Raw genomic sequence first — 21,951 nt, 5'->3', positions numbered from 1 at the left:
CTGGGAATCTTTTCTCCACTGTGGTGACATCTCCCTGGAGGCACTGGCTTCTGCCACAAGCCTGCCTTCCAGGCACTACTGGGAGGGGGGTGCTGGTGCTGGGTGCTGGTGGCCCCCGGTCGCTGCAAGAGCTGGGTGCTGGAGAAGAGGTTTGCACCGCAGGACCCCCCCAGGAGCAGGACCCTGCCAGAGGCAGGAAGCAAACACTGCTGCCTTTCTCCCATCACCTTTACTGATAAAGCTTCCCACCCTATTAGCTGGCAGAGCAATGATATTTTAGACGGCCCAGAACCACTTTCACAGAGAGACCAAAAGGATGAATTTGGAGCAGAGGGCCAGCAAGAGATAACTTTATCTCAGAGAGACACCTTTCCTGAGATATGGATGAAACCCGCAGGTAGGATGGGTGGAAGGAGAGACTAGAATGATACAAAGTACTTGAGAGCTTACCCCCTCTCCTTAAGGATAGCCTATACTGCCTCATTTTTGCCTTTTTTTTTTAATGTTTTTTTTTTTTTTCTACAACAGACTTGGGATGTGAATCTTGAACAGAGGGGCCCTGTAAGAAACAACTTTATGAAATTTGGGTTTATGGCTATAGAAGTATGAAGTCCTCATCCCTTCTGGTACATAGGGCTTGCGGCCACGAGACGTCCACGGAGCATCTTCTCTCTGGGCGCAATTCTCTTGAACGGGCTGTTTCCCTTATGACGTGGAAGTGGCAGGGAGGCATCTGCCCCATGGTCAGCATAGGTACTGACTTGTAGAATGAACCAGATTCTGAGGAGATTTAAATGGAGGAATTGATCAAGGGTGGAGACTTTAAAAGGAAACATAAATAAGACTAGTACAAACATAAATAATATAAATCTGCCTCCCCTAGTCGAATAGACATTTTTTTTCAATTTTTTTTTATCGAAGTTCGATCTGCCAACATATTGTATACATATTTCGAGCTCAGCTTTCTTTACAAGTAGACTGTGAATTAACTGGTGTTTGATTGCAACTAACTGACATTATTGGCTAAGTTGAAGCAACAGGGAAACAACGCCTGGATTACTTCTTCAGGACTAGGTTACGTAGAGGTTATATGGGAGATCTTTGGCATTTGTGAACAACCGCAGCAGGCACACAAGCCCTTGGATTCTGGGATGATGTTTTCTGAATGTATATTCAAGTAGTTGTTCTTAAATCAAGCGACTGTGTCTACACAGGGACCATGTGTTTGAATTTTGTAACATAAACTCAAAAAAGGATTACATTTTCCAAAGTCACTTAGACTTTAGTCTCTTTTCCCCCCTACTTTTTTCTTTATTTTTGTCTAACAATTAGCTATTTTTTTTTGATTGTTTAAAAATGTGGAAGGAATTCAATCTTATTGAATTAATTCTCTATATAAGAAAAGGCAATAATCATTAGTGAAAGAGAGGGAGAATACAAATAAAATGAACTCTGAGAGACTATCTCAATGTTTCTGTTTCTTTGATCTGCCAAAGTCTGATGAGAGAGAAATGTCTCATGGATATTGTATCTCTACTGAGCTTGTAGGTGTACTGCTGGCTATTTCACATTTGCACCTCCTCTTTCCCCACTTAAGATCTATCTCCTTTTTCCTGAGCAGGAACTATGTATTCTCTGCTGAAAACAAAAATGAAAACAAGAACATCTTGCAGAATTGGCTTCAGTGGACTTTGCTTACTATGTAGATGGCAAGGAGAGCTAAATTTTTTTTTTTAGATTTTATTTATTTATTCATGAGAGATACAAAGAGAGAGAGAGAGGCAGAGACACAGGCAGAGGGAGAAGCAGGCTCCCTGCAGGGAGCCCGATGTGGGACTCGATCCCAGGACCCTGGGATCATGCCCTGAACTGAATGAAGGCAGATGCTCAACCACTGAGCCACCCAGGTGCCCAGGGAGAGCTAATTAACCAGAAGGTTTAGTGTGGTAGAATTTTATTCATGGAAAAGAAACTTAGTTAACAAAATGCATTTCAAGTCACTACATACTACCTCTACTACCACAAATAATTTAGAGTTGTAGGGTTTGTCAGATTTTCCAGTAACATCTGTGCTATTTGATCTTTTTGATTAGTTTTGTCAGTTATTAAGCAAATTGCTTCCTTTAAAAAAATGTACAACATAACCCAATACATCTTTTTTCTAGGTGTTTCTTGGTAGCTCAGTCCCACTGTCCCTTACTCAGAAAGTCTGGATAAAGTTTTCCTGTTCACCAAATTTGTGCTTAGTGAGAAGGGACACTCAAGAACAGCCGGAGCTAGGTCTGTCAAACAGATATAAATTTCTAATTAGGCAGAATGAGAAGCCCTAGAATCGTTGATCATCATAACCGTTCCCAAAGCAGAGTGGAGGTTATATTGGGAGATCTTCTGGCATTTGTGAACAACCACGACAGGCACACAAGCCCTTGGAGTCTGGGATGATGTTTTCCGAATGTATATTCAAATAGTTGTACTTAAATCAAGAGACTAATAAAGAAAATGTCAATTAATTCTAGAAGAGATTATCATTTAAATGGTCCGTTAGAAAAACTAAAGCAGCATTGTTCCTCTCAAAGAAGAAGGCGGAAGAGATAATTAGACATCAGTGGAATACCAACACAGTACTGGGGGAAAGAAAGGGCACAATGACTTCTAAAATTTATAGAAATAAAAATGAGCACGGAGACCTGGACCTCATTAGTACTGAGTTGCAAGATGACTACTAATGCGAATGAACAATTGTTTAAGCTTTGTACAGTTCCAGAATATTCCTTGAGATTGTTCAGGGAATCAAAAGGGGCAACATTTCAGATCTCCTTTTGTATTTAAAATCGGTAATAAAATTCATTTTGCTAACAAATGCCAAAATCAATATGCATGCTTCAATAAACCCAAATCAAGGGCACAATCTCACAAAAATTATATGTTCATTATTGCTACTATTGTTGCTATTATTACCCACCCCTTTCTCTTCCAGGGGTGGGACTCAGTTAAGGGACATATAGGGGCTGGAGAGGCAGAGATTGGAACACAGGTTTTATGACTCATGGAGGACAGATGGGAGAATGGGGGGTTTTATGTGTGGGCCAAAGGGATACTCTTCCCCACCCTATGGACAGACTCAGTCCCTACCTAGCACTGCATCCTCGTCCTCTGCTCCTAGGGACAGACTGTCCTCTGGAGACCCGCGGCTCCTGGAGAGAGATCCCCAGGAGTGAACGCTCCCCACTGTCTCTCCAAGGGCAGGCGGCTGCCCCATTGTGGAGTGCCCATGGGCACCTGTGTCCACAGTGACATACCCTTGGTAACGCAGAAGACTCTTTTCTAGGGATATGCACATTTAATTTTCATCCTGATTGACTCTAATTGTTTTTTTCTATATAGTCGTGAGGAAATGAAAATTTCTTAAATATCTCCACCAAACTACCTTTCACTTCTGATTGAATGAATTCCTTATTTCCTTGTAACTAAGACTCGCAAGGTCTCTGGGTTAAACTCCTTCTTACTGAGCCAAAGTAAGTTAAAATAAGATAAAACAAAACATTAAATAAAATATGATAAAAATAAATATAAAATTTTGTCTATCCTTACCAGAGTTTCAGGTTTCTTGAATCTCAAGAAGCCTAGCCTTGGTATTTTCTTGTTGTGCTTAAAATAAAAATTAAGCCACTGTTTTATGGCAAAGCAAGAACCAGAGGCAAGCCTTCTCTGTCCCTATCTAAAATTCTTTTCACTTCAAATCATTTGCCATCATAAGACCTTCAGAAAGGACATTGAATACCAAGTTAAGCTGACCAGTTGAGAGCACAGAATCTGGAGACAGATGGTTTTGAGTTTGACTTTCAGCTCTGCTCTTATTAGTGTTCTGACTTTTAGAGAGATCACAGCCTCAGGTGCTTCCTATGCAAAAGGCAGACTGCAATACCTCTCTTGCCATATTGGTGTGTTTAAATGAGATAAAGTGTTCAAAATGCATATGGAAGGGTTGCATGGGTGGTGCAGGTGGTTCAGCATCTGACTTTTGGTTGTGATCTTAGGGTCTTGAGATCGAGCCCCCATGGGGCTCCATGCTTGGCAAGGAGTCTGCTTGAGATTCTCTCTCCCTCTTCCTCTGCCTTTCCTGCCCCTGCTCTCTCTCTCTCTCTCTCTCTCATAAATCAATCTATATCTATCATCTATCTATCTATCTATATCTATCTATCTATCTATCTATCTATCTATCATCTATCATCTATCATTTATCTTTAAAATGCACGGGGAAGTGTTAACATTACTTATCATCAGACTGCAGTTGTACATAGTATGAATAAAAGACAGCTTGATTTTATACGAGTTGTAAATGGAAAAGAATGCTATATGAACCGTCTGGAAAGATATATCAGGTGCTTAGCCACTTCCTAACAGTACCATCATCAGAAGTGATCTGTCTATTCTTCTGTACTTTCTTAAAGTCTGGTTTGATTTCTGACTGTTCTGGATCAGTTTTTTTTTTCTTTTTCTCTCTCTCTCTTTTTTTTAAGATTTTACTTATTTACTCATGAGAGACACAAAGAGAGAGAGAGAGAGAGAGAGAGAGAGAGGCAGAGACACAGGTAGAGGGAGAAGCAGGCTCCACGCAGGGAGCCCGACGTGGGATTCGATCCTGGGTCTCCAGGATCAGGCCCTGGACTGAAGGCGGCGCTAAACCACTGAGCCACCAGGGCTGCCCAGGATCGCTTTTTTCTTATGTGGCTGCCTTGAGGCCACATGAGATCCCTGGGGCTTTGTTCCCCAAATCTTGTCTCCATCACTATCTTCATGGCTATCAACTTAACCATGACTACCTTTGCTTCTCCTAAAGGCCTGACATTATTTTTAAGGGAATGAAGTTTTCTCTCTCACAGATAACAGAAAGTAACATTCTAGCAACTACCAAATCTAGCATTACTAACTGAGATTCTTTTGGTTCTATAATAATTTAAAGCCATCTTTTCTCTTTCTTTTAGAAATATATTTGATAAGCTCTAAATAGAACTTCTTATATGCCAGACGCTTTCCTAAGCTCTTTACAAGTACTAACTCATTTTATCCCTATTCCATCTTTATGAGTACAGTCTATATTTAATTTAATTTTGTGTAAAATGGAAACCAAGGCAGAGAGAAGCTAAATGCCTTATCTAAAATTACACAGCAAGGAATTGATAAAAGCAGGATTTACTGCCAGGGATTCTGGATCTAGCCTTTGTGCTTTCAATGACTTAGCTTTTAACAACTCTTGGTTACCCTCATTAAATCATCTTTAAGTCTGGTACTACCAGAAGGGCATTACAGGCTTAATTAGATGAGGGCTGAAGAACTTAAGATTATAAGTTTTAAAAAGTTCAACAAACAGTTGTGATGCCACTGTCTACAGCACTTAACAGAAAGGCGATCCAAGAGGATGACATTTTGGAACATGGAATTTGTTTTGTTTTGTTTTGTTTTGATTGTAGCACAGATACAATGAGAGGGTTCTGGGAATAGAAAATAAGGAGGAGACAGGGATTGGAACAAGGGATGGGAGATTTGCAAATTGTCAGAGCTGAAGTCAAGGAGCAAAAAAGAGAAAGTCAGTTGGGCTTATGGGATCAGTGTGAGGTTTACCATCACCTCCCGGGGCAGAGAGTAGGGAAAATGATCTGGGATGAGAATGAGGAGGGAGATGGAGGGCTGAGCATCAGTAAAGTGGTGTTTGGGGTGGAGGGGAATCTGATGCCATCTCTTCTCCTCTGAGATTTGCCCCCACTTTCTCTGGAGTTTTTGCCTTTCTAACTGGTACTGGCTATGCTCAGAGTTTAGAGACACTTGAAGCACAATAAAAATGAAATGCCACCATCAGAGTTGTGAATGATCCTGATGAAGATGATAATTGGAAAGTGTCTACAGCCTGAAGCAGCCACTCCATAGCACAGAGTTTATCACTGAACTCAGGAATAAAATGGACACATACTAACCATAGTAGAGCCACCTAAGCAAGGTGAAGTATCACAAAGAGGACAATGCTTATTAGCAGTGTTAGGAACATAACACTCAGACGAACTGGGAGGTAGTATGGGTTTCTGACACCTCCAGTTCATTAAGATCTCTACGCATCTATCCCCTAATCAAAAAATGCAGAAGATATCTAAATGGTGTTGGTTAGGGATGGCACTCATTAAGTGTCTGGTCCAACCCCTGGCAAGTAGTAGTATGTGCTTAAAATATTTGCTGAGTGAATAGTGAGAACTAAAATATATTAGCTTTCATTGGAAAATAAAGAGAATTTGTAAAAACACAGGAGAGTAGAAGAGAATGATATATCAACCCAGAGTTGATGAGCATTACAAATTTGTCAGAGATGCTTCATTTTCTAAGTAAAAGAAAATAAGTTATTGTACATTTCCACATTTTGTTTGGATTGAGAAAATATGCAGGGAGCATAAAGTTTCATTCTTTGGGCAGGTAGCCCAGGCTGAGAGATCTGAGGGAGAAAAACACAGCTATTCAACCTTCATTTGGCTTCCATTACTTCATGGCAAATAGAAAGATATTTCAGACTGGAACAAACATTGACAAAAGTATCTAAAGCAACTTGTCCAGAAGCATTTCATCTGAGAATAGAAACAGGGATATCTGTGGGGGTATCACCGTATTGTGATATTTGAAGAACAATAGAGAAGATGATTGCTCCAGAGAAGTGAAGAAGGGCAGATGTGCTGCCTTTCCAAAGGGAAACCATCTTTGAACCAATGGATGGAGAGCTTAGCCCAAGTGGCGCTATGAGTCCATGCTCAAAGGAATGCTTAGAGAGAATCTAAAACAGGGAGAGCGGACCCTTGGGACTCAGCACAAGTTTACTCGGGGCGAAAAAGAACTTTCCAGAATGAACTTTATGGATATAATGATGAACTGGTACGCCAGAGAAATGGTGTAGATGTGCATAAGTGAGGATGTGATAATTCCCCTTTTCTATCTTTGTGGGCAAAGTTCTAAATATAGGTAGGGTGGTGATACAGTTAGGTAGACTGATAAATAGGTGATTGCAAAGTTTTTGTATGAAATATGAATAATGGTTGATGATGGCAGAGTAAGAAGGTCCTGCTGACATGCCTTTCTTCAGTGGCAATGAACTGGTCACATTTTATCATGAAATAGCCCTGCAGAGATGACATGAAGATTATTCATGGGCTTTCAACATTAACATTTAGACACTTCCCTACAATTCAATGTTTCTTCTTGGAGGACTTGTTCATTTAATCTAATAAATGTCATTTAGTAAATGTTTAAGGTCACTATATGAAAGGAAAATGGTAAATCTCTAATATTCATTAATGAAGCCTTTATTGTAACTATATCATGCTTAGAATTATCTTAAAAGTAAGAATGAAATTCTTTCAGCCTTTTATTAAAGCTGCAACTACTCAGGGCCAATATTTTATCAATCGTGTGTACTTTGATCCTATCCTACTCGCTGCATGTCCCTTTTCAATGAATTAAACCACTAAAGATGGAATTATGGGTGTCTGGGAGGGTAAAGCCATCCTTTTTGATTGGCTTTTGGTCCTTTCTTTGTTTTATAAACAGGAAAGTCTCCTTTTGCTTTGTTAGAGTGAGTTCTCAGGGATTGAGTCAATTGATCCAGGCTAATCATCGTAACCTCATTTCTTTTGAAACCTCTACTCTTTTCTGTTCCTTTTTAAGAACCATCCCGAAGAGGAGGAGACCATATTGCAACGGATGGTTCTCCCTGAATTGAAAGAACAATTAATCCAGGGTGTGCATGGGACTACTTCTGGCCTTTGAGTTCAAAATGGGAATTCTGGGAAAGATTCATTTCCGTGATGGAAGGGCAGGAGACAGTAGGGCAAAAAGACAGCTCTTCTGGCTTCTTCTCTTCTTCCTTTTGGACACTGTTGTGTGAGCACATGATGTCTACTAGGTGACAAGCCCTAGTGCAACAGCCCACATGATGAGGATCGTGGTGAAAAGGAGAGGAGTGCAAGTGGTTGGTGGCACTACTGTCATGCCAGACCAACCCTGAGCCTGTCTGCCTTCGAGTTGGTATCAATAAAAATGTTTTGGGGTTCCTGGCTGGCTCAGTTGGTCGAACATGCAACTTTTAATCTTGGGATTGTGGGTTTGAGCCCCACTTTGGGTATAGAGATTACTTAAAAATAAAATCTTGAAAAAAATAGTGATGTTTGAACCATGAGTGCATGCACTTGCCATTACTTGCTGCTGCATAGGTCCTAATTGATGCAGAGGCAGAGCCATCCCGAATTTGTAGTAAACCCCAGAATAATTTCTTCCAGCTATACTGGTACAAGTCAAAAATATTACGTTCTGGGACACCTGTGAGGCTCATCAGTTGAGCGTCTGCCTTCGGCTCAGGCTGTGATCCCGGGGTCTGGGATGGAGTCCCACATCAGGCTCCTTGCAGGGAACCTGCTTCTTTCTCTTCCTGTATCTCTGCCTCTCTCTGTGTGTCTCTCATTAATAAATAAAAAAAATATTTTTAAAAAACTTTAAGTTCTGGGATAAGTGAATCAGCTCCTCTCCAGAAGTTAAGGCAGACTGTGGTTAATCCACCAAGAATGAAAAATGCGGTTTGGCGATTGAGAGATTGTTTTTGTTTATTGTGTTTGCTCACACAGGATATGGAAATTAAATTAATTTGAAGGCCTCTTTTGAATGGATGATTTGGAGATAATATTTAAACATAAAAAATGATGTATGTATACTAAAAGAGTAAAATTAAAAATAAATAAGATCTGACATTCTCTTTTAGTACATTTTTCACTTTTATACTCTATGCTAGTTGATTTATTAAGGCTTTTTGGCTGTGAGCTTATCATATTGCGATCTTTCCTAGGAAAAGCAATTTGAAGGTTGTTGTGGCTGAAGGCACATTATGGTGGTGGGAAATCAAATAGAACACTGACTTTCATTTAAGATTGTCAACTTGATGAATAGAATGAAGTTGACTTCAAACAGACAGGACCTGATAAAAATGATCTATTTCTGATAGGTGGAAGGCATGTGGAATGATAGTTAAATAGAGCATATTTGTTTACCATGTTCCAGAAATTATACATTAGCTATTTTAGAACCTGCAGAATTAAAACAAGCTATGATCTAAAATCCCCCAAACCAAATTATCTTTAAATACCGTACATTTTGGTAAACTTTTGAAATCATATACATAATTCCTCCTTCTTTGTTTTTATTTTCCTCCTAAAAATGTTAATTCTTTGAAAACTATTTTTACTTAGTTTATCAAAAAGAAGAGGTATTTCAAAGACTAAGAAATACATACAATAATAATAGATTTTGTATTCTAATTTATTATGAAATATTAACTTTGAATGATTAACATACTTTGTATTTCTTCAATATAGAGCTTGTGTAGGCTCTGAGAACCATTTATTCAATATTATTTATGTATCACATGTTCATGGATTGGCTAATCTGTGCCCTGTAGCAGAGAAGAAAAATAGACATCAAATAATCAGCCAAATAAATATGCTGTTCAAGTTACGAGACTCTATTATGAGTATTTTAAAGGAACAGTCTGGATTCTGATCTGGTTTGAGGGTCAGTGAAGTTTGAATTGAAATCTTAAAGACAAACAAAATATACATACCAGTGTTATTTCTCCTGGTGTTTTTTTCCCTCCATGGTAATTGAATCTTGAGTGTGTGTGTTGTGTTGAGGTGATTTTCCTTTGCTAGAGACCTGGTCTGCACCCTGAAGAGTGATGGGATAATGAGTGAAATCACAGAGAGGCTTAAAGATAGTTACCTAAAATATTCCAGGAAGACAGAACCCCTGAGGATGGTCCAGACGAATTGGAGAAAAGAAAGAAAGGCTCAAATGGTAGATTCTGGGCAGCAACACAAATAGTTCGTTTCTGTAGCTTTTGTATTTGAGGAAATGAAAATCAAGTTATTAATCTTCATGGGACAAATTTCATCTCTTTTCAGGTTATGTCATTCAATCATTTAGCCACTTGTAGAGTCTCCAAGTGGTAACAGTCGGAGTGCATTAACATGAGCAAGAGCCCAGCACTGTAGCTAGAATAGGGGGAGCGCTCAGCCCCAGAAGACACGTTTCCTGAGAGCCAGGGTCGTCTCTTCCATTCATGGCTCTCTTCCTTGTGTCTGGAACAGGGCTAGGCACATAGTAGGTGTTTAATAAAAACCTGGTGAATGAATGAATGAATACTGTTGACTAAAAAATGAATGGGCACTCACATGGTTGTGCATGCATTAGGAAGGATATTTTCAACTGTTGGGTTTCTAATTTCTCTCCTACTCACAGTCCCAACTGTTATGGAAAAGCACAGAGATTTCCAACAGACTGGTTTTGCAAGATAAGGATTAAGTTTTATTCTTATTATTACCCTCAAAGCACAAGACCAGGGCTATAGTAGTTGCTCAATAAATCTGTGTCAAAAGATTGAGTTTCTTTTTCTTTTCTTTCCTTTTTTCTTTTTTTTTTTTTTTTTGCTTTTGGTGGAGGTTTCAGGGATTAAAGAAAGATTAAGTTTTAATAGTTCTCTGGGATCAATATACTTTTGTTAAGTTGCTCTGGGATTTTTTTTTTTTTTAAGATTTTATTTGTTCGTGAGAGACACAGAGAAAGGCAGAGACACAGGCAGAGGGAGAAGCTCCTTCTGGGGAGCCTGATGTGGAATTAGATTCCAGGACCCTGGGATTATGACCTGAGCCAAAAGCAGATGCTCAACCACTGAGCCACCCAGGCGTCCCATGTTGCTCTGAGATTTTGAACTTTAAGGGCCTCAAATGTGGGGCCATCTGAATAGGTAAGATGCCTTATTCATGCTGTCCCTTTGACTACACACAAAGTCCTTTGCAGAGAGGCTAGAGTATAGGTATTGGCTTTATATCACATCTAGATCTGCAGAGGACCTCATTCCAGGAAACACGGCAGGGACTGACTCTAACATTTATGGACTTTTCCATAGCTCTTATTTTCTGTGATTGGAGAATTTGTAAAAACATGTTGTAAGCAGTAAAACATAATTCAAATATAAAATATGAACGCCAGGCTTCCCGGATACAAATATCAAACATTGACACTGTTAATCTTCATAGTCTCTAAATAGTCTCCATTTCTTTATCTTTCCCTCCCCTTTCCCTCCCTCCCTTCCTTCTCTTTCTTCCTTTACCAAAAACAAACAGACAAACAAAACCCAGCTTTATTAAATTCTTAGTATGTCTTAAATTGGAGTTAAAGGGATAAATAAGGAACACTTGCTGCCTTCAAAACTCTCCCTTTCTAGTGGTGAAATAAGCATGAAGATCAATGTAAAAGGATCCTGGCACTAGACTTGGAGGTTTGAAGGGTCTCAGGATGCCATAGAGGAGGGGTTTGAGGAAGGAAGTAAAAAAGATGAAGATGATAATTATATTGTTCCCATCTGTTTACACTAAGGAGTACGCATGTATAGATAGTATCCATGTATCCTAGCACGGAGGGAATGAGGACCAACCTCTGATAGACACCGGTGCAAACAGTCAATGGGCTAAACATGTATTGTTTGACTATCTGTTTTCAGGCAGGAAACAGAAGAACGAGGGGCAAAGGGGCGACAGTAGGGGAAGACATGTAAGTTGGACACTTGTGACTTGGAGTAATAGCTGCTTTGAGGTTCCCTATGTAAAGTGGGTGATGCTGGTGTCATGAAGAGAAATGGAATATGTAAGGAGAGTGTAGTTCACGCTGTGAAATATTGCTTGAATACTGGTTTTAAAATCTTATGTTTTACACTTTTTATTATAGGGGCGCCTGGGTGGCTCAGTTGGTTACTCCTCTGACTCTTGATTTCAGCTCAGGTCATAGTCTCAGGGTCCTGAGACCAAGCTCCAAGATGGGCACTCAGTTGGGAGTCGGCTTGAGGATTCTCTCTCCTTCTTCCTCTGCCCTTCCCCAAGCTTGTTCTCTCTCCCACCACCCCCCTCTTTAAATAAATAAATAATAAATAAATAAATAAATAAATAAATAAATAAATAAATAAAATAGAAACCTTCAAAAATAAACTTTATTATAGAAAATTTCAAACATACATATAAATAGAAAGAATAGTGGAAAGCATAAAAGTATAGTAATGTAATGATGCCTCCCTTCTTCCATACCCATCACCTGACTTTAACAATTACTAGCTCATACCCAGTCTCATTTGATGTGACTTCCCCACTTTCCACCACAGGATTACTTTAAATTCCAGACATCATGTAATTGTATCTGTGTTTCTTTTTAAATCCCTACAATTTAATAATTATAATTTTTTAAAAATATAATTAAAAAGATAATGAGGGTGGCATCATTATCTCACTAAAATATTAATAATGATTTCTAAATAATATCAAATTATCAGCTCCCCTTGTCATATATATATATATATATATGTCATAAAAAATATATATATATATATTTTACTGTTGATGTTTTTGAATCAGGATCCAAACAAGGCTCACAAATTGCATGTGGCTAATATGTAGCTTTGGGGATCCTTGGGTGGCTCCGCGGTTTAGCACCTGCCTTCAGCCCAGGACGTGATCCTGGTAGTCCCAGGATTAAGTCCCACGTCGGGCTCCCTGCATGGAGCCTGCTTCTCCCTCTGCCTGTGTCTCTGCCTTTCTCTGTCTTTCATGAATAAATAAATAAATTATTTGAAAAAAAATTTTTTTTAAAAAGTCACTTCTTACCTATAGGTCTCCACTCTGACATCCTTGGTCTCCTGCAATTTATTTGGGAAGATTAGGATGTTTATCCCATTGCACCTCCCACATGCTGAACTTTGATCATTATATACCCATGGTGTTAATTAGCATGTGCTTCTAAATTCTGGTTAGGTTTCTACATCTGGCCAGACTCAGGTTCATTTGCAGCTGTTGTTAATATTTCCTAGGTGGTGTGTGTATTTCTATGAGGAGACATATCTCTTAGAGATATTAAGATTGATCAGTGAGTTCATGGGCTATCAGCCTGTCCCCTGTTGTAATCTTCCCATCAGCATTTCACCTCATGGTTTGAGTAACCACTGACTCCTATTTCCCAAATTCCTGTTTCCTTAGGGCTGCAAAATGACACTATTCTAATTCAGAGTAGATGGTAAATCCCACCAAGATTTGAACCTGGATGCCTGGATTCAGAATCTATGGTGTCTAAGACTGAACAAGTCTGAGTGACCCGAAAAATTGTCTTCTCTTTCAAATCTTATGTCATGTCTACTTATTTCAATTCTGCTTGGGTCAGCTTGTCTTCCTAGTCTGTAGTGCTTTGCAGTATCAAGTTACATTAAATCAAATTATATTATTTTTTTTTAAATTCTCGAAATACAGTGGAGGTAAACAAATGTTCTAAGAGCAATTTTCCTAGAATTTTCTCTTTACTCTGAACATTGATGACTTCAAAATGAGTAAAGCTGTAATCAGGAGATAAGCATGTATTTCCATATGCAAATGCTCAGCACCTCTTTTGAGTAGCCTGCTAGATAACATTTGAAACACAATTCAGGGAATGCCAGAGTGGCACAGTGGGTTAAGGGTCTTACTCTCGGTTTCAGCTCAGGTCCTGATCTCAGGGCTGTGAGATCGGAGCGGGCTCTGCACCAAGCAGAAAATTTGCTGGAGATTCTCTCTCTCCCTCTCCACCACATGCACTCTCTCTCAAATAAATAAATAAAAATAAATAAATAAATAAATAATAAAAAGAAATACAATTCACCATCAGAGTTGTCAGTGGAATGTGCTAGCACTTAGATAATTTGGTAGTCTTTATTCATTTCTACGGGCTATTTTTAAAGTTTTATTTATATATTTTTATGTATTATTTTTGTGTTTATTTGCTTTTTAAAGACTAATATCCTTATATTTGGACGGAAACACCATTGAGGAACAGGCTGGCTAGTACCTCAGCTTGGTAAGATTAGAACACCAGAGCAGTATCCTTCCAAGGCATCCTCCAGTGGATGCATTGGTGAAAAGGGTCACTCCACAATCATGTGTCACTGAAGGCTTCCTTGTTGGCCCACTCATCTTCCTAGGCTGTCATATGTGGATTTCCCCAACGCGTGCAAAGCTGTGTAGTAAGCTGGATGGGCCTCATGGATGTGCAAAGTCTATGTAGTTAACACAACGCCTACACTCAGAAGGGCTCTGTGCTCGATTTAGTACTCTGCTGTCATTGTTCTGATAATTTTATCTTTGAATTTGTATTTTGTAACTGAGGTCCATTGGGACAGTGGAGAGTGCATATGAGCAGATGAGGTTCCAGAAACATGTGACTGCTGTTCTTTGCTGCCCCATTCACACATAGCATTTTGACAGTCCATGAACCAAGAAATCAGGTGGACTCACAACACATGGGAGTTTAGGGAAACTCAAAGTGCCTACAGGCAAGCGTGTTATATCCATGACTGAGTAAGTAGGGGCCATATTGGCTCCAAGAAACCACACTTTCTATTTGTCATAACTTACCCTGAACATGGAAAGAAGTCAGTGGTGTTCTAAGAAAAATGAATGACCAAGGAAGCTTATTCTGTCCTTTTTTACTCATGTTACTTCCTTACACTAGCCAAACACACTGAAAATGATATCAGATGATGACATAGTTCCTTTTCCTTTCAGCCCTACTTCCTCATCCATAAGCCTGAGGTAGAGAACTGGTAGACAGTGCACATATCAAACAGTGATATGAAAACAGACGAGTTAATTTTATGCAGCATTTCTACTCTTCTGGTAACTATACGCACAAAGGAAGAGCTCTAGAATGCAAATCGTGTAATTTGGTGATTCTGCATAAGAATTAAATGCTCTTTAGGCACCTAGGTGGCTCAGTGGTTGAGCGGCTGCCTTTGGCTCAGGTTGAGATCCCAGGGTCCTGGGATCTATTCCCACATCAGGCTCCCTGCGGGGAGCCTACTTCTCTCTGCCTATGTCTCTGCTTCTTTCTCTGGTCTTTCATGAATAAATAAATAAAAATTTTAAAAAAGATAATTAAATGTTCTTCTATTTGCATTTAAAACTGACATTGCACAAAGGTAAAAATGGAAGGTAGAATTTGTGCTAATTATTAAACATTTTAAGTTTTATTTACTTAGAACAACACTAAATAGCAAATTAAAAAAAAACACCTCAGAATGACAAGTCAAGAGAGAAACCATAAGAAAAAATGAAAAACTTCAAAAAAAGTTTCATATTTTAGTACACTTTAATGTTGCTTTCATGCCATTTTTTGAACAAGGGGCTTGACATTTTTATTTTGCACTGGACCCGGTAGGTGATATAGTCAGTCTTGTCTGTAAGACACCACGATTTTCATGTCATTTCCCCCCCCTTGATGTCATACTTGGTTATTACTTTTCTCTTTTCTCCTGATTATTTTGACATTTTGTACAGTCTTACAGAAGATAGTTCAGTGAACGATTTCTCTTATTTAATCATACAAGGGTCATTTAAAAATCTAAAATCTGACACTTCAAGATTTCTGCTCATTTGTAAAGACACACGGGGCTGTGTTTAATTAGGTGACTTAGTCTCATAAATTAATTATCCTCTTGTCTGGTTTTATGTTCAAAAGATTATATCCAAATAAGAAGACAAGATCCAGGTTTCCATTTATAGGGAAGGAAGAGAGTAGAGGCGATTTCTAAGGATTGTTCATGTCAAACCAAACCAAATGGAACAATGGAAACCCCTCTTAGGAGTGAAGTAGTCAGCTCTAGAAATGCTCCATTCTGGTGGTGAAGTTTGTTATTAAAATCAGATTTCCCTATTGATCAAGCTATGCTTTAATGTTTCTTGGAGAGAAAAACAGCAAACAGATTTCCCTATTGATCAAGCTATGCTTTAATGTTTCTTGGAGAGAAAAACAGCAACATCCTTGAGTTGGCTATGAGCAAAAATATAGCAATTTACTTAATTTCTGTACATGTTTTTATGGAAAGGTTATTATCTTAATTTGAATATTTCCTCCCTCCCTCTTATGGATTGTCAGTTATCAGTGCAGCTTTTTCTTCTTTTTTTTTCTACAGTTGTCTCAGTTTTATTGAATAAAGATGTTCTCATCTCTGCTGAAATGCCTCAAAATTAACTACTGATTTTTCTGGAAAAATATGAATTAGTTAGTCAAAGAGAAATCACCACCTGGCTGTCCCATTCCATCTACCCAATAGAACACTAAATGTTCTTAGAGATAATGTGATGCATTTATACCCAAGGAATTAATCACATATGATTTTTCCTGTATCTGATATTATGCCAAATTTGACTCACTTCATTTTCATTCCTATTCTTTTGGTTCCTTTTAAGATAATATTACTAGTTACTTTTATTATTCTAACTTTGATTTTTCATACAATTTATTTCTTTTCCATTCACATATACATTAAATAAGGCTTCTTCTCTTCTAATAATTTTAATTTTTCCCTTGCTTCTTTTTTCCTGCTTGCTGACATACTGCTTAGTCTGCTAATAACAGGTAGTTTCATGCATTTATTCATCAAATATGTGTATACTGAAGAAAGTAGACAACCTGGACAAGAAATCTAAAGGAAAACTCTCAGAACCAAACTCTGGACCAGTGACTACAAGTTTTCTTCTTAGAACAGCTTCTTTGTAGATGACAGTTAGATCAGGACGTCTGCATCAAGATCTTCAGAGCACGCTGCCCTACCTCCTCTCTTCTCAATTTATAAGCTGTTCTTGATCAAGCTTTGTTAGTCTATGAGCTCAGCTGTATCCTAGACTTGGTGGTTCTCAAGCCTTCCTCTCCAGTGAAACTGTTCCTCTGAGCTCCAGCTGTTCATGAGACAACTCCCTGTGGCTTTCCCACACTGAATTCACCAATTGCTCTTTTGTGTTTCCATCTCAAATAATGGCTCCATGATCCATCTGGGAATCCATGCCAGAAACTCTGGACACTTCAAAGACTACCTCTCACCCATCTGCTAGTCTGTCAATCTTAGATCCTAAATATCTTTTGTGTCTGTCCTTTGTGTTCTATTTCCAATGCCCCTTGGTATAGTGGCACTAAAAGGTCATGGTATTTTGCTTCTGTCTGTTTCATTTCTCTGGACTTCTCTGCATTGCCTTCAGAATGATCTTTATGATATCCAGATCTTGCCATTATGGTGATAAGACTCCCATCCTCAAAATAATCCAGTTTATTTTCAAGTTCATCCATTTGTTTATTTTTTTAATTCTTTTAAAAAATAGAATTTTTTTTCACCTGGCCACTGGGAAATTCCTACACATTATTCAAGTTGCTACTTTCTTTGGAATTTCTTCCTTCAATTTTCAGGCTGCCCTCAGGGCTCCTTTTCTTCCCCTCTCACTGCACTTGGTACATACAACCATTACAACTGCAGGCTAACACATCTGTAATGGTTTCTTTGTTTGTTGGGTTTTCCACTCATCCATAAGCTCTCTGAGGGTAGGGATCATGTCATTTCCTCTTTTTGTCCAGTGTTGAACACTTGCTTAACAAGTGATGGACTTTTAATGAGTATTTGTTGAATAAGTGAGAATATTCTATGCCTGCTTTCCTACTGGTTTTATATTTCCATCCTCCATTTTCATTGACTGGATCTTATATTTCTTTTTCTTAACCTATTTTGTCTTATCTTCAGCCTTTCCCATCTGAGTTGGTTGAATTTTGAGCACTACACAGAGAAACAGCATCTTCCCTCTGTGTGCATCATGGTATGCACAAAGCAGTGAAGTGCCAAGGGTACATGTACTTTCTACTACTGAAGAGCCTGGAACACCTTAGGTCTATAACTCACCAAAAGAAATCCCCATGTGTTGCTTGATAATGGCAGAGGTGATATTTCTCTTAACCTGTAGTTTCCATAAAAACTGAGTATCTCAAGGGCTTTTTACTGTCTCTTCATTCCCATTGCATAGATAAGTGCCTAAGAAAATAATTATTCTTACAGTCATTAATATGAGTCACTTTTATTACTGTTGGGAAGATCAGTTGTAGAAATTGGCCATGCATTTTTAAATCTGGATATAAGTATATTGGGGCAAAAGAAGTCCTCATGCCAAGACTTTTGTTCAGCAATCAATCCAGCACACATTTATTGAATTCCAGATTTCTTCAGGGAATTTATAGCCTAGTGAGAAAGGTAGACTTCAATCAGCCCTCCCTTTAGGGAGTACAGTAAACTGAGGCCAGTTCCATGAAGGAAAAAATGTTCTTAGGTAAAATAACAAAGAAACATGTTCCAGACCACAGGCAAGGCCAGAATTAATTTTTTGTTGTTCTCCAGCTACTTCACCTGAACTTAGGAATGACCAGGAGAGTTTGGTGGTTGCAATGCAATTCTGAGATTCGTCACAGGTTAAGGGCATGAGCATGAGACTGCCTTCACTTCAGACCCCAGGAACAAGTCTGGGTTCCCAAACCACCTCTACATCTGACCAACTGGCTGCAAATCAGGGGCTCTTATTATCCCCCCCCCACAATGTTTAATTCCCAAACTTCTAATCATGTTATTGGTATGGCTGGCATGGCCAAACCCTACCTTGAGTGATCTCTTTAGCATAAACTCATAAATTCAGGTGTAGCTTCAGGGCCCAACATGAATAACAAGGCCATTCTAGGGGCTCCCTCCTGGGACCTGAGGACAAAGGCCATCCAAATTTTTTATTATACGACAGTGGTTTGGTTCATCAGTGGAAGACACAAAAAAGATATATAAATGGTGGAATAATAGCTACAGCTATATGGAGGATGGAATTCATGGCCTGAGTCTGGGACAACTTTCTGGCTGGGCAAATAGGCATCTGTATATGTGTGTTATTAATCAGAGTCAATATTTTCAGAACCCTTGCTAAAAGCCAGGTATACTTTTCAGTTATTAACTCTCTTCATCTGCATGACAATCCTGAGACTCTATCATTACTGTCTCCATTTAACAACCAAGGAAGGTGAGGCACAGAGATTTCCAATAACTTTACCAAAATGCTGCAGAGCTGAGAAGGGAGACAACCATGTTTTGGACTTAGGCAGTCTTGCTCGCTGCAGAGCCACATGCATAGCCACAACCTGTACACATCAAGATTAGATTAAAATAATGGGGCACCTGGGTGTCTCAGTTGGTTAAATTCAAATGTCTGACTTCGGCTTAGATCATGATCTGAGAGTCCTGGGATCAAGCTCCACATCAGGCTCCATGCTCAGGAGGGAGCCTGCTTGTCCCTCTACCTGTCCCCCCTGCCCCCAATGCTCATGCTCTCTCTCTCAAATAAATAAATATCCCCCCCTAATATTTTTTTTAAAGATAAGATCAGAAAAAAATTAAGAAAAACATTGAATTCTGATTTAAGACAGCAAACACAAAAACATGTTGAATTTTATTAGAATAATAGCAATGAGGAGCAGGGTTAATCCCATGACTTCCTGACTGACCTCTATACACATTTCTTCTTGGTATGAATTGTTTTTAGTAATGTGGCAAGGACCTACAGAATAGGTTTTCAGGTCTTGTTTGAGGTTCATCACATAGTTTATATTTGCTTTGCATCAAAAGACTTTTGGAAGAGTTTAGTTACAGATGCATATTTGATTCCCATCTTCTTACCTACAAACAAGATCTCTGTCATTATTTCTTGCTCACTGCAATTTTTCTCTTCTTGAAAGGAAAGAGGGGCATGTAGGTATCTCAGTGGGTTGAGTGTCTGACTTTGGTGGGGTCATGATCTCAGAGTCCTGGGATGGAGCCCTGTGTCAGGATCCCTGCATCAGTGGGGAGCCTGCTTCTCCCTCTCTCCACCTCTCCCTCCTGTTTGTGCTCTCTCTCTCTCCAAAATAAATAAAATCTTTTTTTAAAAAATAAAAGAATAAAAAGATAAAGATATTTAGATTGACTTTAGCCATTTTATTTAACTTAAGAGATTTTTCTAACCAATGGTCCTGTCACTGATGGGAGACATAGTCTTTTAATAGAAAGAGCAAGATCATCAAAGTAAGTTTTCAAATATACATTTGAAGAAACCTAAATAGATGACTTTTGTCAAGTGTCAATCATAATTGGCAAATATTGATGCAATCCGGTAATTTGTTAATTAACTAATATTTTTAATAATAAATTTATTTTTTATTGGTGTTCAATTTGCCAACATACAGAATAACACCCAGTGCTCATCCCGTCAAGTGCCCACCTCAGTGCCCGTCACCCAGTCACCCCCAGCCCCCGGCCTTCTCACTTTCCACCACCCCTAGTTCATTTCCCAGAGTTAGGAGTCTTCATGTTCTGTCTCCCTTTCTGATATTTCCCACTTATTTTTTCTTCTTTCCCCTTCATTCCCTTTCACTATTATTTATACTCCCTAAATGAATGACAACATATAATGTTTGTCCTTCTCCGATTGACTTATTTCACTCAGCATAATACCCTCCAGTTTCATCCACATCGAAGCAAATGGTGGGTATTTGTCATTTCTAATGGCTGAGGAATATTCCATTGTATACATAAACCACATCTTCTTTATCCATTCATCTTTCGATGGACACTGAGGCTCCTTCCACAGTTTGGCTATTGTGGACATTGCTGCTAGAAACATCGGGGTGCAGGTGTCCCGGCGTTTCATTGCATCTGTATCTTTGGGGTAAATCTCCAGCAGTGCAATTGCTGGGTCGTAGGGCAGGTCTATTTTTAACTCTTTGAGGAACCTCCACACAGTTTTCCAGAGTGGCTGCACCATTTCGCATTCCCACCAACAGTGTAAGAGGGTTCCCTTTTCTCTGCATCCTCTCCAACATTTGTGGTTTCCTGCCTTGTTAATTTTCCCCATTCTCACTGCTATGAGGTGGTATCTCATTGTGGTTTTGATTTGTATTTCCCTGATGGCAAGTGATGCAGAGCATTTTCTCATGTGCTTGTTGGCCATGTCCATGTCTTCCTCTGTGAGATTTCTGTTCATGCCTTTGGCCCATTTCATGATTGGATTGTTTGTTTCTTTGGTGTTGAGTTTAAGAAGTTCTTTATAGATCTTGGATACTAGCCCTTTATCTGATAGGCCATTTGCAAATATCTTCTCCCATTCTGTAGGTTGTCTTTTAGTTTTGTTGACTGTATCCTTTGCTGTGCAAAAGCTTCTTATCTTGATGAAGTCCCAATAGTTCATTTTTGCTTTTGTTTCTTTTGCCTTCGTGGATGTATCTTGCAAGAAGTTACTGTGGCCAAGTTCAAAAAGGCCTGTGTTCTCCTCTATGATTTTGATGGATTCTTGTCTCACATTTAGATCTTTCATCCATTTTGAGTTTATTTTTGTGTCTGGTGCAAGAGAGTGGTCTAGTTTCATTCTTCTGCATGTGGATGTCCAATTTTCCCAGCACCATTTATTGAAGAGAGTGTCTTTCTTCCAGTGGATAGTCTTTCCTCCTTTGTCTAATATTAGTTGACCATAAAGTTGAGGGTCCAGTTCTGGATTCTCTATTCTGTTCCATTGATCTATGTGTCTGTTTTTGTGCCAGTACCACACTGTCATGATGACTACAGCTTTGTAGTACAACCTGAAATCTGGCATTGTGATGCCCCCAGCTATGGTTTTCTTTTTTAAAATTTCCCTGGCTATTCGGGGTCTTTTCTGATTCCACACAAATCTTAACATAATTTGTTCTAGCTCTCTGAAGAAAGTCCATGGTATTTTGATAGGGATTGCATTAAACGTGTAAATTGCCCTGGGTAACATTGACATTTTCACAGTATTAATTCTTCCAATCCATGAGCATGGAATATTTTTCCATCTCTTTGTGTCTTCCTCAATTTCTTTCAGAAGTGTTCTATAGTTTTTAGGGTATAGATCCTTGACCTCTTTGGTTGGGTTTATTCCTAGATATCTTATGCTTTTGGGTGCAGTTGTAAATGGGATTGACTCCTTAATTTCTCTTTCTTCAGTCTCATTGTTAGTGTATAGA

This window comes from Vulpes lagopus, chromosome 9 (genome assembly GCF_018345385.1).
Source record: "Vulpes lagopus strain Blue_001 chromosome 9, ASM1834538v1, whole genome shotgun sequence".
Lineage (NCBI taxonomy): Eukaryota > Metazoa > Chordata > Mammalia > Carnivora > Canidae > Vulpes > Vulpes lagopus.
Note: the sequence above shows the minus strand (reverse complement) of the source record.